Source organism: Helicoverpa armigera, chromosome 19 (assembly GCF_030705265.1).
Source record: "Helicoverpa armigera isolate CAAS_96S chromosome 19, ASM3070526v1, whole genome shotgun sequence".
NCBI lineage: Eukaryota > Metazoa > Arthropoda > Insecta > Lepidoptera > Noctuidae > Helicoverpa > Helicoverpa armigera.
Window position 1 is genome coordinate 9,759,316 of NC_087138.1, and position 18,889 is coordinate 9,778,204.

General features: G+C 33.7%; 1 protein-coding gene across 1 annotated transcript in view; it reads right to left on the minus strand.

Annotated features, from left to right (window-relative positions):
* The window catches only part of LOC110381537 (leucine-rich repeat-containing protein 24), a 70,210-nt gene extending 51,629 nt beyond the window's left edge, over positions 1–18,581 (minus strand). The window contains exon 1 of the mRNA XM_049841669.2: positions 18,400–18,581. The gene's annotated coding sequence lies outside the window, so the exon portion shown is untranslated. The remainder of the gene's footprint in view (positions 1–18,399) is intronic.
* Positions 18,582–18,889: the final 308 nt, after the last annotated feature.

The following is an 18,889-nucleotide window of genomic DNA, read 5'->3' on the forward strand; positions in this document are numbered from 1 at the left end:
AAAACTTCAAAATTCTTAAAAAATTATATCCATATCTTGAGCGATGATTACAATTTTCTGCGATTAAAATAAATAAACCATGGCTTACAGTATATCTTAAATATTTTCATACAATCCTTTATACGCTTTGTACTGTGTTCAAAATTTCACGCAAGGCAGCGAACTCAAGACTCTCGTCCTGTGGGAAATCTAGTTTTTACAATATGGTGGCATCAATTCATGGTTGCTCTCAATTCAAGAAGTATCGAGCTTTTCAAGCAATATTTCTTGAAAGTAACACTTATTTCTGGCCGGAAAATTAAATTATTTTGTGAACATTCTTGGAATTAATCCCATTACTATACGGTGTAAGTCTTACTGGGTTGAGGAGGTCAGATAGGCATCGCTCCTTCTAAACACTGGTATTCAGCTACATCCAGTTAGACTGTAAGCTGACTCCAACATAGTTGGCAAAGGCTAGGTATCCCTATGGTCACGTCTATTGCGGTTCTGTTCTCAGCGTTTTGTTTAGTCTGCTGTGCTTTTGCCGTTAAAGTACAAAAATTAAATATATGGAACGTTTCTAATGGTTACGCGTATTCCGTTGTTTTCAAGTCAACGGGCCCTTAAAATTCAATATCAGACTATTCAGATCTTTGATTTTGCTGACCCCGTAGTCGCTGGCATAAGGGACAGGATCCGCGTACGAAGTCGCGGGCAGAAGCTAGTTATTAATATAACCGTGTAACGGCCATAAGAAAATTCGACCTTGTTTGTCATTCTTTCCTAGTAAAACGTCTGAGCCAATTGAGACATGTTGTAGACGAATATACGGGACCCCAGAGACGAATATAGGCATTTTTAACCGAGTGCGTGACGTAATTCCCTCAGGGCTCGAGTAAAACCACGGTAAACAGCGAGTTTAACGTAACATAAACATTTGTAAACGTTGATCGTATCAAGTTCCCTCGGTCACGTTATAAATAGCTGGAAACTAAGAGCATGCGCACATTACAAACTTTTAGTCGGCCGATTGATTTGGGCTCATATCAGTATGAAGATGAATGTAAGTACAAACGTTAAAACGATCTGGTATTTACCCAGTTTCAGATCGACTAAAAACTTTGATTGAATTTAAGAATTAAAAAAATACAACCGATGGGACAACAGTCGGCCGACTGTTTAGTCTATAGTGTGCGCTTAGACTAAAGCGGATATTTATTTACGGTGTTTGTTGTAAGTTTGATAAATTATTTTAATTAGCAGCATTATGTGGTGTAGATAGCAGCGTTTTTATCGTAGAGAAAAAATGAGATAATAAAATATTTTGTCTTACGGTTAAAACGAAAGTCTAGAGTGTGTATACCTAAATATAACTATGTTAATCTATCACTTATTCATTCATTTAACAAACTATGGGAGACTAAAACTAAACAAAAACTAAACAATAGAAAATAGAACGAGATCATAGTCGACAGAGAGCCAATGACTAAATAATTTTTGTGGAAGACTTCCCACAAATTCGTTAAGCAATTTCTGAGCAAAGTTTTGGTAACCCGCTATTCATCCAAACTAGGAAGTTCTTTGTGAAAATTAAAGTAAAAGAGCGACGGCCGATTGCTCAGCTATCGCGCCAAGCGAATTACAATTGCATAGAAGTAGACGAACAAAAGTTGGCACTTCTCTGCAAGTGATAATGCAGAAATTTTAAATTCTTGTCGACACTATGTCGCCGACCAACTGAGCGGTTTTGTGATAAGGTGGATTTGATCATAAAATAGAGCTTTTTTAATAATCCTTAAATGAAACGAACCATCCTTTGCCGTGTGAGAGGACGCTGCGCGCGGTGCCCAGCAGTGGGACGATAAATACTGATGATGATGATGTAACGAACCATAAGGTTTGCGAAAACTGCTGAAATATTTCAGGCGTTTCTTTTGTCAATACATACACATTTGGGTACATAAAAAAAAAATGTTTGAATGATTTTGTCAGTCTTTTCTAATTACCACACATGAAAAAGCCTGGCTCGTATCAACTCATATCAACTCGGATTTTTCTAAAGACAATCACTTCAAACCATGACCTATTGCGCTAAAATACACACATGATTTACGCAATTTTTTAACATTTAAAACAGGATGATTTAATAGAGATTTAGTACTAGTTTAACTGTATAACAGTTGAGCATACAGTTGGCAGTTACCCAAGTTTGTAGCCGTCAAAATAGTCGATGTTGTCATTTTTTAGATGTTCAGTGTACGGTAGACGGAGCGAGATATTTGGAACTGTTTTAAAAATCGGTCAACTGTAACAGATTCTGGTGATACTATGTCAGTTTGTGCTCATTTATTTCTAGTGGAGATTATAAATAAGAGAAAGGAAAGCAGTATTTTATGGGAATACCTACAATCTTTTTTACTTTTCGGCTGTCATTTGAACAACGTTGGTAGTCGTCACGGGTTGTCAGAAGCCAGTAGTACTTACCATGGAATATTTTGGGTTGTTCGGATAACTGGGTTGAGGAGGTCAGATAGGCAGTCACTCTTTGCCAAACACTGCAACTGGTCCCAACATAATTATAAAAAAGGCTAGGTAGACCAACGTCCAAATCTCTAGTAAATAGATAGATTATAAAAATCGACAGTACCAATAGTACGTAGAGGATATTTACTTAAATTTATTTACGGTGTTTAGCGTTGCCGTCATTACAGGCATTTTATTCAAAAAAATTGTGGGCAATTACAAGTTCCTTTGTTAATTTCTACCTATTGTTCTTTTTCCGTTGTCGCTTGGGAAACCGGCAAATTAAGAAAAACGGTTTTAACAAAAATCCTTTTCCTAGCAGTTTATTATTTAGCTATTCAAAACTGATTTCTACAGGCATTTTCAAATATTTTAATGTCTGTTTCAAAAATTAGACGCATTCTAAAAAACAAAGCAAGGGCTAGTTTGAAAACTTAAGTCGTAATTAAATATTTTTCTCGTTTCTATCTTTTGCATATTTTTTTACTTGAAGCCTGTACCCAAAATTCTACCTTTGTGTAAGTTTTTTAATTAACAAAAGCTCCTGTTTTAACTAACTAATTAAAAAAGTACTATAATTAGTAGTTTGAAGTGGACTAAATGTGGTAGCTACACTTATTGTTGGGCGTTTTTATTTGTTTTTACAAAACATCTTTTGTGTCTAGAAACTATATTCAATGCTAAGGACATTTTAACAAAATTACAAAATTTCAATTTCATCATCATCATCTTAATCATCATCATCATCAGCCTATCGCAGTCCACTGCTGGACATAGGCTTCTCCAAGTGCACGCCACTGAGATCGATTTTCGGCTTCTCGCATCCAGCTCCTGCCAGCCGTCTTGCGCAAGTCATCACTCCACCGTGCCTGAGGACGTCCTACACTACGTTTGTCAATTTCATACATGTTGATTAATTCAAGACACCATGTGACAATTCGGATTTTATCCCACTTAAAAAGACTTCGTCACCCTGCTACTAAAAAACATTTAAAAAAATAACGATCCCCCGCAATAAATTAACCCGTGGACCCTAAATCAAGCCTAATACCTCTTACAAGAACAAGAGGGCATAAATTGTAACAGTATCAGTGTAATTAAAAAACAAATTGCTCATCACGCTCGAATTATCCGCATAAATTATATCCGGAATAGGTATGATTAAGAATCTGTTTAATGTACAGTCAGCTACAAAAGTCTATGAACACAATCATAATACACAAAACACCCGTATTTAAGTAACTATCACTAGCCCATTTGTAACCGCCGATTACCATACCATCATCCCACCATTTCCCAACATTACATCATCCCATCATTTCTGTACCATATCCGTAAATTTAGTTCCGTAATTTTTTATATTTTATTTATTATGTATGTATATATTATAATATAATTGATAAAACATATCCCTCCTCAAACTCAAACAAAATCTAAAACCCCTCCACAATACATCCCCAACCCAAAACCAGTCAGGAGAAAGGCGCAGACATACCATAAGTGTTACCCTTTCTCCCCAATGTAAATATTAAAAAAAAAAAGACCAAAACTAACAGGACATTAGACTTGTACAAAAAATTCTGAAAACCGTTTCTAACATTTTGTCATTTTAGTGTATGGGTACCTATTGGGCTACTCGTGTAACTGGGTTGAAGAGGTCAGATAGGTAGTTGCTCCTTGTAAAGCACTGGTACCCAGCTGCACCCGGTTAGACTGGAAGCCGTCCCCAACTTAGTTGGGGAAAGCATAAGCAAATGATGGGTTTTTACATTTTGTCCGTTTAGTGTACCTAAAAGGATTCAGTTATTTTATTGTGTTCATAGATTTTTGTAGCTGACTGTACATACATAGCTCAAGGCGATAAAAAAGTTTCCGTGTACAAGAAAATTAAATCTCTTTAATGGCTCAATCATCTTTTCTTGGAATAATAGAACTGTCGAAACTTATTGGGAGTAATTAATTAATTTAATGGGAACATAATCTTTATCGCTTTTCCTTTTGGTGTAACTTGATTTATTAAAATAATGCGTAAAATCAGATAAACTAAAGACGAATAATTATTTTTCATACTTTTTAATGTTAAAGTAGGTTCCGACTGTTGAACAACCAGTATTCAACAGTATTTTGGAAAAGAATTTCAAAAAATCCTCATGAAATGGATACACAAATTCCATTTCCACCGTAGAAAAAGTAATCTGAGGGCACGGCAGTGCCCTCGCCAAGACTCGAGCAAAGCGGGCACGGCCGTACCATCTTTTCTCGAAGCGTTTCGCGGCTATTTCACCCCCCTGTATCTTCCATGTGGACAAAGCTAGGAGTTCAGGTTTTCGATGACCAAGAGTAAGTATTAGAACAAGCTCAGTCTCAAAATTACAAGACATTTGAATAAATAGTTTACGAGTAATGAGCGCTCAAAGTTACACCATTTTGTCACTCACTGACTCACTGACAGATCATCAAAAATCTAAGGTACTTCTAGCAAACTTAGAACCTTCAAATTTGGCATCAAGATAGGTTATTAGCTACATATAAAGGGAAAATTATAAAAATCTTAAAACTTAATAAAAAATGGGAAACAAATTTATATTTGCGGTTTTTCAAGAATATTGTGTATGAATTTTGACTGCATTGATAACTTTGTTATTTATTTATGTACAAAATGTTACTATTAGTTTTATTGTTACATAGTGTGGTATATTGTTATTATGTATTAAATATTCATCAAATACAATACATATGAAAAAACGGCTAGGTTAAATGAAATGAATATGATAAAATCTTTCATAGAATGCAGTGCGATAAATACTGCATGCTCGCTCGATAGATGGCGTTGTCCTGGTCTAAATCGCGCTATGGTTTCGTTACATAGCTTAGTATAAGTAGTACTTTAACAAAAATCATGTGATAGTGCCCTCTATCTCTGAATTAAACCCCTTTGATTCTAAAAGATATTCGATTCGAAAATTCGACGATTTCGAAAAGTTTTTAGTTTATTTAAAAAAAAAATGTTCTTTACGTGCTACTTTAGGTGTGAATATTTAGTCTATACCCCAATATTATAAAGAGGAAAACTTTGTTTGTTTGTTTGTTTGTTTGGTTGTAATGGATAAACTCAAAAACTACTGGATTGATTTAAAAATTCTTTCACCATTAGGAAGCTAATATTATCTGCGAGTAACACAGGCTATATTTTATCCCGGTGCGGGCAGTAGCTCCCACGGGACGCGGGTGAAACCGCGGGAAAACGGCTAGTTTGTTATATATTTAGTTAGTTGCATGTAAGCTAATTTAATTTGTTATATACTTAGAGAAGAAAGAGACCTACAAAAAATAAATTAGATCCCACCAAAAACATTAAATGTAAAAAACAGCCAAGCCTCTACGCAATTCTTCCACCGTAAAAAGTTTTGAGATCGCATAGAAGCCAAGTCCTGTTCAACTATATTCGTAATAATAAATCAATATTTTGTGACTATATCAATAGTTTTGTTAACATTACAATAATATTGTCTTGGCCATGAGCACAAGTTAAAAGTCGGTCCTTGTGTGTCCCCGTGTAAATACCGTTTTATTTATAAATTTATATATGGACATGATTTTGCGATTGGACTGATTATGGACTGATTGGAATTTGAGATCTTCATGGACTAAACATGCGCCATAGTTCATGTGCAGTTCATTTGATCTTGCATGATACTGACTGTCGGTCATTTAGTAACAATAAACTAAAAGAATTTAATGCTGTGATATTAAACTTCATGTTTGACTTTCACCTCTTCCAGATAATATGCTGTATTATATTTATAGTTTATTGTGCTCATGGCCAAGTCAATATTATTGTAATGTTAACTAAATTATTGATATAGTCACAAAATATTGATTTATTATTACGAATATAGTTGAACAGGACTTGGCTTCTATGCGATCTCAAAACTTTTTACGGTGGAAGAATTGCGTAGAGGCTTGGCTGTTTTTTACATTTAATGTTTTTGGTGGGATAAGAATTACATAAAAATATTCTTTATGGAAAAGGCAGCTGTTACCATCCAATAGGGAAAACGTATATTACGTCAAAACAGAAACGTATAATTAACTCGAATTTAAATAAGAAACGTATATTTATTTATATCGGTACACAGAATATTTAATTTAGTTACGGCCTTAAATAGAAGCTTTAACAAATATTACTTACATAAGTATACATACGTGGTATACATACTATAAGAAAACTCGATATCTAGAAGACAAATATAAGCAAAAAACCATCAAAACTGTCCTAATTTTACTTTACTTAGTAATGTTTTCCGAATACTGTTTACACAAAAATTAATAAAGGCAAAAAAAGATCAAAGAGAAAATCAAGAGTATCGAATGCCTAACCAAATGATCCAAAAAGTCTACATAACTGAAAAAAAAACTCTAAATGATGGCTTATTATAACAAAAAACCTTGCCTAATGAACTAACTAACGCATTAATATTATTTAATGCGTCCCTTTTACTTTTGATGATAAATTACACTGAAGGCAGCCATTACTGTGTTTGATATAAGATATAATAAATGTTCACTTTGGATTCGGTAACACGCCTGACAGAACACATTGATTAAAGTCATCATTTGTAAAGAAACTTAATCATCTTCTAGCTTTTTTCTAATATATTTATTGGCTGACAGTCTGGATAAATAGGTACCAATTTAGTATCAATGTGCCACATTGAAGCCATACCTGACTATATTAACGGGTACCACAAACCTTTAATGTATAATACGGTAACATTGAGTTGATTTTGTTTCAGAAAAAGGTGCTCGTTCCTCGGACTTGTTACCTTTGAGTGTGTGAAAATTTATGAAGTTCTAGGTAGCTAAGATCAAATACGTCAAAGATAGCATAGGTATCCTTTCATCGCTCGAACCTTGTAGAACTTAGCCACGATCTTCTCAAAACTATCATAATATAGGATTAAAAATCTTAGCTCTAACAACTTATCCACAAATTGTAGAACGACCCCATTTTGTCCGACAAACTTTCGCAAGTAAGTTCAAGCTAAAAACTGATAGTTTATAACTTTTAAGTTTATTGAATCCAAGTTGGACGATGAAGTATAAAATAAACTATGAACTTTAACTCCTCGCATTAATATACGGCCATGGAAATTGATCCTTTCGAAAACTGCTACTGATAATAAAATTTCCAGATATTAGAGTCAAGATTGTATGTAGTTTTAAGCTTTTTTATCAGTGATTTCAAAATTGTCAACCCTAACGTGAATATTGATTAGCAACAGCAAAAAAGTTATACTTCAAAGTTCGATCCAAAAAATATATTTTCAAGAAAAACAAATTTCAAAGCCCAGATTTTGCTTTAAGACCCAATATATCTACGAGAAAGGCACCCATTTATTACCTAACATACTATATGAGTACATCATATTTCATCCAACATCAAACATTTGACAAGGGCCTACCGCCGAGCTTCTAAAATATTTACATAAAAAGGTGATCAAAACTTCATAACAAGGGTGGTTTCGAACCCAGTACAATCTCAAGGAAGTTTGGAAAACCTCCGATATAATTAGGAGCTACTGTCACAAGGTTCGTGTCAACGCCCATGAAGTATCGTAATTAATCAAAACACACCCTCGCGTGTGATATTTTATTTTCCCATCACTTTATTGGAGCAGAAAACTCGGTTTCCGAACGCAGACAGTATTTTATTCAGTAAGAAGTTACTGTATTTAATATCATTGCGAAGTTTAAACATAAATTATATAATGGAACGGAACTCGAATAAATGACGGGATGATATATTAATTTTAATTAGAAAGATATCATGCGCTGTGATCTTTTATTTAAAGGTCAAATTAATATGTGCCTTATGTCCTGGATCTTTAAGAGCAAATTACAACAGCACAAAAACAATCGATATTGATGTGGTCTGTTTCCTATCGTACAAAAATAAAGGTTGCCACCATTTCAGCCATCGATAAAGTTGTTTTAATTGTTGATTTTTATGGGGACTGTTCGACAATGAACCTTACCACAAAGCTCTTTGGCTTAAACGTCGTTCTTGACCTATTTCTATTATAGTATCGATTTAAATTATTCGATAAAAAACTTCCCTGCTCCTGGAAGTGACCGGGTTTTTATTTAATATTATGCTTTTAATCGCCTAACAGCGAGGAAGTTAGAATTCATTTAAATAGATTCAAAATTATCCGTTTGGCTTTCGTTTGGTTTCTGTGTTCATGCTATAGTTTCCTGTGGTATTTCACTTTGCTGAATTTAATTTTATTCGTCACATATTGTCTGCATTTGCATATGGAAATAGACATGACCTGAACAGCAATTTCGCATAAAATCGAGCGAGTATAATTCGCAGCGCTAGCGATTAAAATTCACACTAGTGGGTTAAAAAAAAAACGGCAAATTCGCTCAAAATCAGCTAGTGTGCTATCACTGTTAAACCTATAAATAATGATTAATCGAACGAGAAAACGAGCATACTAAAGCCAAGTCTATAATACAGAGCTAAATGTTTTATTTCCTTTATATACCGTCTTTGTGCTAGCTGGTATATTTATAGTTTATCTCACAGCCATCTGCGTTCGCAGTAACTCGGCAACTGAGGCCATCTGTGGCTAACTAGATGATCCGTCAGTGAAAGTATCGGTCAAGTACCTACGAGATAAATTTCTTCGGCTAGACTACGTTCTTTTAGGAATTCTGAGCGAATTTGATGTTGAAGGTTAAATGCTATATATTATGTCGATAAAAGTTCTCGTTTTTTAAGACAAGAACAGATCGAGTAGCTATATTGTACCTATTGATATGTTTTTGTTTTAATTAGTTGAAATGAATAGGATTTTTGTGACGAAAAAGTATACATAAATGAACGACAAAAATACTGTATTTTGACTTCAAAGTACCTACCTAAGTATTCTATGAGCTTTTTTCTGGTTTTCGTCATTAATTTCCGACTTCAGTTAATAACTGCCTATCTATAACACGTTAATCTAAAATATTTTCTGTTTATTATTACACTTCACAATATACACGTATAACTAACTACGTAATATGTATTAATAAATCTGTTGTATAATGTAATACAAAAGTACATTTTTTTATTAACTACTAACTACTACTAAATGAACTTATTAATTTACACTTAGTTTTTGTATTTATCCAGTAATTCAACAACAAAAAGCAGACCGTCTGTTATCGAAAGGCTATTTTCCTGTACATTTCAGTGGGAGTTCATTTTGGTTCGCTGTTTAACTTCAAACGCCGCCGGCGTTGCTTGCCAGTTTTCGTTAACTGCACTAGTTTCAATACTACCTGTTATAAAGTAAACAAATTGCTGTGTTACTAGCATTATTAACTAGCTAAACGTTTAATATGAAAGTTCGGTGAATAATCAAATTTAATATTGTGCGCGTTTTTAGTTTTTACTCCCGCGTCCCGAAAGAACTTCGTTTTGTTTTCTTTGGTGATAATTTCTATGTCAGCCTTTTCGGGATGCAACTGAGTACTAGTATACTACAAGGAGCGACTGCCTATCTGGTTTCCTCAACCTAAAATTACTTTAGCGTTAGATAATCCAGTTTTAGAGAAAGGCTTAAAAGTATTGGCCTTTTATATTCCCACGAGACGCGAATGAAACCGCTAGTGGAAGCTAGTTATACATAAAATACCTACCAAAACAGTACTGTATATTTCAGAATACTGACCAAGTAAGAACGTTAAAAAAACCTACCTCTAAATTATTCTCGACTACACCTAAGAGGATAAACTCGTACAAAAATAACTCAAAAAAGTCTAAACACGAACAAAATTGTACCCTTATTAAATCTTAAACGATGGAAACCCACATTTTTATGAAAGTAAATTTTCAAAATTATACGTAGGAAGATGTACTATGCTTAATAAAGTCGCAATTACGATGTTTTATCCCGTGATCAAATTATTGTTTGGTAACCATAAAAATGAGAAATCGAGTAAAAGGAAAGTGGGGATAATAGACATAATTTCCCTGTTAACAACGTTTTTGTGGTGATGGAACATTTTACTATGAAGCTTTTATATCGCTTTGAAGATTGAAATGGAAAGCTTGTACAAGTATATGTATATTTTACTGCTAGTATATTTCCGGCGATTTACTTGTCTTTTTGTTGCAAAATATTATACAAATCAGTCAAACCTAGAGAAATGAAAAAATAAATAAGGGAATACCGCGTTTGTAACATTTATTCACGATAAAAAATCGAAAAAATAACTTTTTATTCAGATTACCAGAGATACATAGCATAAAAAAATATACAAAAATTACAAACTAATTTATATACATTAAACAATTAAAAATAGGTATGATAAAATAAGTCTACTTATTCGTATAAGTAGACTGGCTAGTCTATGTAAGGCTCATATTAAGGCTGTAATATCAGAATGTTAATAATCTTAAGACATGTATAGTTTATACCTATAGCATAACGCCGTGGTTTCCATTTTCAACCGACTTCAAAAAAGGAGGAGGTTCTCAATTCGGCTGTATTTTTTTTTTTTTATGTTTGTTACTCGATTTCTCAAAGACGCCTGGACCGATTTCAAAAATTCTTTTTTTATTTGAAAGGGTATGCTTGTCATTTGGTCCCATCGTCATCAGGTCAGGATCTGATGATGGAAACCCTGAGAAATCGAGGGCAACCTTCGAAAGTTGTAGGCATACTTAGGGTAAAAACTTGACATTCAGGTGCATGCCTGAAAGCACTATTCAACAGTGAAGGTTTGAAGCTGACCTGATGATGGAGACCAGTGAGGGTAGAGGGAACTCGACAACTGAATATGTAAACTACCTCGTGTTTGGGCTTATATTATTTGTATTGACGAGACCTTTGCAACAGTGCAGGTTTGGAGCTGACCTGATGATGGAGACCAGAGAAGGTCGAGGGAATTCGACAACTGAATATGTAAAATACCTCGTTTTTGGGCTTATATTCTTTGTATTGATGAGAACTTTCCACATATATGGATAGTGACAACTATTCGTATCACTGAAATGTTGTAAATAAAAAACTTTTTTACAAAAAAATTAAACCGACTTCCAAAAACACTAAAAAGTAAAAAAAAAAACGAATTTTAGGTGCATCGGCCTAGAAGTCGGTGGCAAAATTAACTTAGTAACATCCATTAGACACCGACTTCTAGGCCGATGCACCTAAAATTCGTTTTTTTTTTTACTTTTTAGTGTTTTTGGAAGTCGGTTTAATTTTTTTGTAAAAAAGTTTTTTCGTATAGTAATTATTTTGCTAAAGAAAATTCTCAGAAACTGTCCAATCTTACGATAGCAGCAATTCACGTTCAACATATATAATAACATAATATTAGATACACTAATTATTATTACTTAGAAAAATGGGATATTTCATACAGATAAGAATAAGCTTTCTACTACTTTCAAAAGCTTACTAAATCATCAATCTAATGGCATCACGTTGAGCTTAGACCAACTTCACGCTTATTTCGTGAAAACAGCTCTGAATTCAATAGACTCCACATAGTTACTGCTACAGTCAAAGCATTTGCATCCACCTACCACATACGCCTTTATACGTTAGCAAGCAAAACCAACGCATCCTAGCTCGTATGTTGACTGAACTACTTATCTTTTAACATCATCCTGTATACAGAGCAAGTCACAGTTTAAATATATCCTCTTGTAAACAGTTGTGAAGCTACGTATTAACGTTCGTAACAATGTCACTCACACACCCATGTTCGATGCTCGACACTCAGTACTGACAGCACCGGTAGCGCTGGTAGAAGTTCGTCGATGCACATGCGTGTGTGAGTGACAATTTAACTTACCTTAGTAGGCACCTTCACAACTGTGCATCTTTATTCTGTGGTTCAGTGTTACAACCTTAATGGATCAGTCTCTCTGGCAGGTGAAATTAATACGAATGTAATTTTTTTTCTGAATTCCATATTTGTTTGTAGAATATTTATATATTATTTGTAGAATAATGACATAACATTTTTCAATTTAGAATATGTTTTTCATTTGAAATGTATGCCGTTTTTGTGTAATGTTTATATGAAATAAAAATATTTTTACTTTGATTGTAAAAAACAACAAACCCATTAAAAATCGGTTACGCACAAATATTATTTTTAAAGCACACAATTGCATTAATTGCTCCTCACTCCACCGCAGTGTTGTAAAATATTTGCAAACCAATTTACATACACGGTTTGAAAACTCGGCAATCGTAAAAATTGTGGAATCGCTTAATTTCGTTCATGGATAGCACCTGGATGGGGCATAAAATCAAAATGAGGAGCTTCCATGTATAAGGGGACCAAATTCTTATTAAGTTACATTGCGAGAGATATTTCTATGGTAAAATGAGACATTTGTTTGCACTATAAAAACAGCATTACTTTTGCCTCTTTCTTTATGATTAGTTTTGGAATATTAGAAGTATTAAACGTATTAAACGTTTATTGAAAGTAGGCTAATAATTGGATGAGCACTTTTTCACCAAAACTCTCTTTCGCCACTTCCTAGTGTTATGCATTTTACACAATTTTCACAATTTACATTTTAAGCTTCACAGTCAAAAAACTCAAATATTGTACTTACTTTAATGATAATTTAAAGACACTTCCAAAATCTTTTAAGCGAAAGACATTTTTAAGCGGTCCTAAAAATACCAGCACAAAGTTTTTTACTCCCTCAGATTTGATAGCCAATAATCCGATTGATTGGCTATAAATATCAATTGTTTTTCTTCTCTTCCCCATCTTGTAGTCATAATAAATTATTGGATTTGTTACGGAAATTATTTATGGTAACACTCGAAAGTTGTAAGAAAGAGATTCTAAGAGAGCATGGAGAACTAAATGACTAGCGGAGATGCCATAATGGAAAATCTCCTAAGAAAGTATAGTGCGCCAAAATGCGGATGTGACGAGGAACGTAACTGTCTCCGCCCTTGTACGCCTTAAAGTCAAAGTCAAAAAGTTTATTGAAAGTAGGCTAGTAATGTAAAAGTGCTAGTTTTTAGCTCTTTTTCACAACTTTACAAAAGGACAGCACCCCCAAAACGACCCCCTTTTACCACTTCCTAGTGTTCCTTCTTTGAAACCCGCCCATTTTGTAATACCAAAGTCATTGACAGATGTCTCAAAGAGCCCGAACACCTTGTTAGTTCACTCGTAACTGATCGTTTTGGTTATGCTTGCCATACGAATGCCTAGAAGAAAGCGCCCGACCTACTAGCATTGTAACATCTCTGTTTATCTTTCCTTACTCCGTGCAAGCCAGTCATTTATCATTTCCACTTTGTAAGGAAATAAAGGATTTTTATTGGAATTGCCAAGAATGGGCATTTACAAAGCACTAGACCGAACCATCACAGTTAACGAAGTAATCGCGTTCAATCGAAGCGCTGGTTAATCTGATAGCCCGAAACTGAATTAATAAAATGGTAAATTTTATTAAGTATTAACGCGTTCTCGGCTCGTTAGGATTTCTGAAAAACATTTTACATTCACCAATTGTTTTATACAATCTGAACTGTTTTTTGTAAATAAGTAGGTACCTACCTACTGGGAAATTCTATTGTTAAAAAGTTTTGTAATAATTTTCATGCTAAACAACTACATGGGCGTTTGTTTTTAGGTGTGTTTATGTTCATTGTTTGCTTTAAAAAACTTTATTGTAATTTAATTTTCGCTATAAAATTTAAACGTTGTATTTCGATGGTAATCATAACTCAGAGCGATTTTTGAAGTAAAGTTACCTATCCTGGTGATATATGTATTATGCAGAATCGTTCTAACTTTTATTCCGTCCGTGGTACCACCATAACGTAAAACCAAAATATGGCTGGCTGTTTTTTCTACTCGAGGGCGACAATAACCTACACTCGCAAAGCCAAACCAAAATAAAATTTCACACCAAACAGTACACAACAAAGCATGATCCCGATTTTTCCAAATTATTATCCCTTAACCTGTCACAAAAATGTTTGAGCAAACACACCTTCCTATTGTGGGGTTTAACCCTACAGCGATCATGAAAAATTCTACACCAAATATTTGTATGAGCGGGGCTAATGGTACCATTTTGTGGAGCGAAATCTCCTGCCGAAATGGTCCTTCGATCCACAAAGCTCCAACTCAAAACTAAAACGCGATTGACCTGAAATCGCTCTCCAAACTAAATTAACGAACGCCACGATTTTTTTATCTAAACCGATTATCTGAATCGGTTATAAATCATTTCGTTTCGAATCGTTTTAAATTGAACTGATGTTTTTGGTCCTTATCGTTTCGGATATTATTTTTTGGTAAGTAGATTTAAATTACGATGTTCGATATGGCCTTTGAATTATCGATCTTTATCATTCTAATATTAATTTGAATATTCAAAAAAGTAAAATAAAAGAATCTTTGTCTAAACTATCTATACTATATTATATTATAAAGAGGAAAACTTTGTTTGTTTGTTTGTAATGAATAGGCTTAAAAACTACTGGACCGATTTTAAAAATTCTTTCAGTATTCGAAAGCTACATCATCCACGAGTAACATAGGCTATATTTTATCCCGGTACGGGCAGTAGTTACCACAGGACGCGGGTAAAACCACGAGAAAACGGCTAGTATGTTATAACAAGGTTTAATTCATACTCTTTCAGAAAGAAGCCAGGAGGAAACAAGAAAGTTTTATCAAACAGTCGCTTCAGTAACAAAAACAGCATTTAACGCAATCAACGTTAAAAATACAAAAGATTTCTCCAAAACCAGGCCAAGAAAAATATTTAATTAAAAGCGCAAAATTGTATGCAAAAATTTTGGCATCGTATTTAGACACAACTGTGTCTGCCGACGGTCTAAGGAAAAAGATAAGAAAATATGTAAATATACGTACCAACAGTTGCGGCAAAAAATGATGTAAACTCTTCGGTGTTAATATTTCAAAGATACGAAAAACGTACAGAGTAAAAATTTCGTATATTTTGTTTATAACGCGATCGTGTCGTGTTATCTAAGGAGCATGTTATTCGCCAATGTTTTCGTATTCCCGTACTTTCTATAGACAACATTTGCTTTTTATGCCAAAATATAAAGTTGTAGAAACTTCAGCCTATATAAGCTTATTCGAAACTAATGGGTTGGTTCTGTTTCAACGAATAGATAATGTATATTGGGGTCTAACAGCCTTGTTAGTTAAAACTTTCGCTGAGGGTATTTAGGAATTCAATATAATCAAATTCCTGAGAGATTTCTAACTCAGTTCATTTTATTAATACGATCGAGTAGGTACAAACATTTTAAACATATGGAAAATGTGTATAAACTTTTCAAATTATAGTACTTTGGTAAAATATACAACGTTTTTGCTATGACCACTTCTGCCGATACTCATTACTAAATAAAATAATAAAATAAAAACATTTTATAATCAAGATAATTTTGAAGCAACGTACAATAATAAACCTTACTATTTGTTGCGTTAAATATTACGTTATTAAACTTTAATATTTGTTGCTTAACATACCTCTAAACGTACCAACAGCTTCTTACAATTTTACACACACCTATAATGAATCTTATTTCATTCGGAAACATTAAACGGACTGACAAATATACTATCACATTTTATTGTTATTACTCCGAATGAAAATAACCAAACCAAATGCATTAGTATAGTTCAATAACACGCCTAAAATAGTCCAAGATGTAGTAATAAATTGCTTTAATTATCTCTGTGAAAAAGCGATGACGGATAATACATTAAAAATATTAATTGATACTTAACAAAAACAGTCTATGAATATATCTAAAACTTCGCTTATGCCCAGCCATAACCCTTTTACCAAATATATTTGGGGTCGGACTCCAGTCTAACTTAAAGCAGCTGAGTACCAGTGTTTTACATGGCCTACACCTATCTGACCTCCTCAACCCAGTTACGCTAGGCAACCTGATACCCCTTGGTAAGACTGTTTATCAGTCTTTGTGGCTTCTGACTACCTATAAAAACTGTCTGTTGAATAAAATAATACGTCAGCTCTCCAAAAATAAATATCTAAGCTAAGAATACATATTAAAAATAGTTTTGTTCACGTGGTCGTCATAAAATTCAAGATAGAGAGCCATGTGTCGAGCTTATAATAAATAGAACCCCAATTAATTGGCTCTGTTCACATAATTATATGAAATAACTGTCATTGCCCGCCTTAGTTTGATCTATTTTTAACCTACGACAAAAAAGAAAAAGTACATATTAAAGTGAAGATCTATTTGTTTGTATGTAGTATCGCGCCTCTGAAACGGATAAACTAAATTTAATTGACAGCTAGTGTCTGTATAGTTCTTATCAAATAATTGATGAAAATATATGTTTTGAAGGCTAGTATTTTTTTGAGGAGAGCTTGATTGTTATCATCATACTGTAAGGACATTTTAAACCCGATGCTAATTGGCTATGTAAAGAAAATAAACTGGATTGTAATTATTTAGAATCCCTTGATAAAAAATATATTTAATTCTTCTTAAATTGTCTATGAAGCTATTTTTTAAATTAAAATATCTAGAAAGATAAGTTGATATATCTAGACAAACCTTTTTAAAGCGTAAAAGTATTTTAATACCATTAATATATTAGAAAGGAAAGAAGAGTTAAGTGACCTAAGTATAAATAAATATATTTTTGCATTTTAATTAATTATTTTATCTGTAGACAAATTACATGTTCATTTGTCTCCTTTGAATGTTTATATGATTTATAACAGTCTAGTATTGACTGCTATAATGGCTTGGTTTGTACAGAGCTCAAGATTATTTTTGTTGAAAATGTTACTGAAATATAAACATTACTAAGAAAATATTCAGTCATTATGACGCAATAAATCATTGCTGAAAGGGAATATGAAAAAAAAAAAGAAGTTAATTCTATTCAGAGATAAATAATCAATATTAAAAAGCTACAATAATAAATTATGTTAACCCTCATTAATTACAACAATTGAAGTCGCCTAACATCAATGAAGGCATTCCGACATTATACCCATAAGATCTTTTGCCGTAGTAACCGTCGTAGCACGTCGTAGAGGTCACCTACGAGCTACGAGCTACGATATTTCGTAGCAGCCTACGATCAAGGCTGTATTTCCACACGACTGCCCCCAAAAAGGTGTGATGTTTTTAGGAGTAAGTAAATTTAAAAGGTCCCAGTAAAAATGCGTGTCTTTTCATTTACTTGGCATAATAAATTAATTCAAAAATAATTTATCACCCGCAAATACGACGTTTTCAGCAGCGCGAGAAAACGTAATTTGAATAAATATTCCTTCTAGGTTTTGGAACGAGACGTATATTTTCACAGTGAAATGGTATTACGTTCGTGGTGTAATATAAATATTTTTGGCGTAACCTTATTTAGGATTATCTGAATGTCTTACGTATATTATATTTCTACAAAAACGACCCTTCTCTAATTTACTTTATTGAAATTTATTCACCGGCAAATTAATTCCTTGGCAAAAAAATTACGTCGTCGAAGAATTTCATTGACATTTTCCTGTTACAACCCATAAAATTTACGATCAACGAATGTGCGTATACCGTATGAATCATAAAATATCTGCGGAATCATGATTGGCAAGAGTTTAGTAAAATCATAAGGTCTATAATACAACTGAACTAGGTATTGCCGAAATATTTCGTCTTGGCACGATTTTTTTCTTTATCTGTGACATTTATTTAAAATATACCACAGTATTATAATAACAAAAAACGTTACCACGTTAATAAGCAAGATACCGCTCGAATACGAATACCAAATGTAAAACGTGGGAAATGAGATGTTATAATACAAAATACTTACCATGGAACGAACCGGCGATTCCTTTAGAACAACACTACACTCACGGCCATCATAAAAATCCACATAAAAGTCACTCACACGCACACAACACCAACAGAAATTTTCGAAACGATTTTTTTCGATATTCGAATGCGGAGTTCTCGGCGAGAGGGCGCGCGGTCGCCCGTCGCGGCATCCAGAGAGGTTATGGCAGCGAGTTTGCGTGGACCGGCCCTCCCCCCACCCACATACCATAATTTTTAGCCAGTCCACCATAAAAATATTTCGCGACCGTATTGCGCTATGCATTAATCTCAACAACAACAAAAAAAAACAACAATTCGTTAATTTTTTTAGTAACAAATATGCGAAAGGCAGCTTTAACAGGCCAAAGTTACACAGTTGTAAATTATGGGGGAAATAGGCGTAATTAAGCCCGTTTTACGTTTGAAATCCGTTCGGAGTCAGGAATAGGCGACAAGGAATGTTTTAATGTTTAATTAAAAGGATT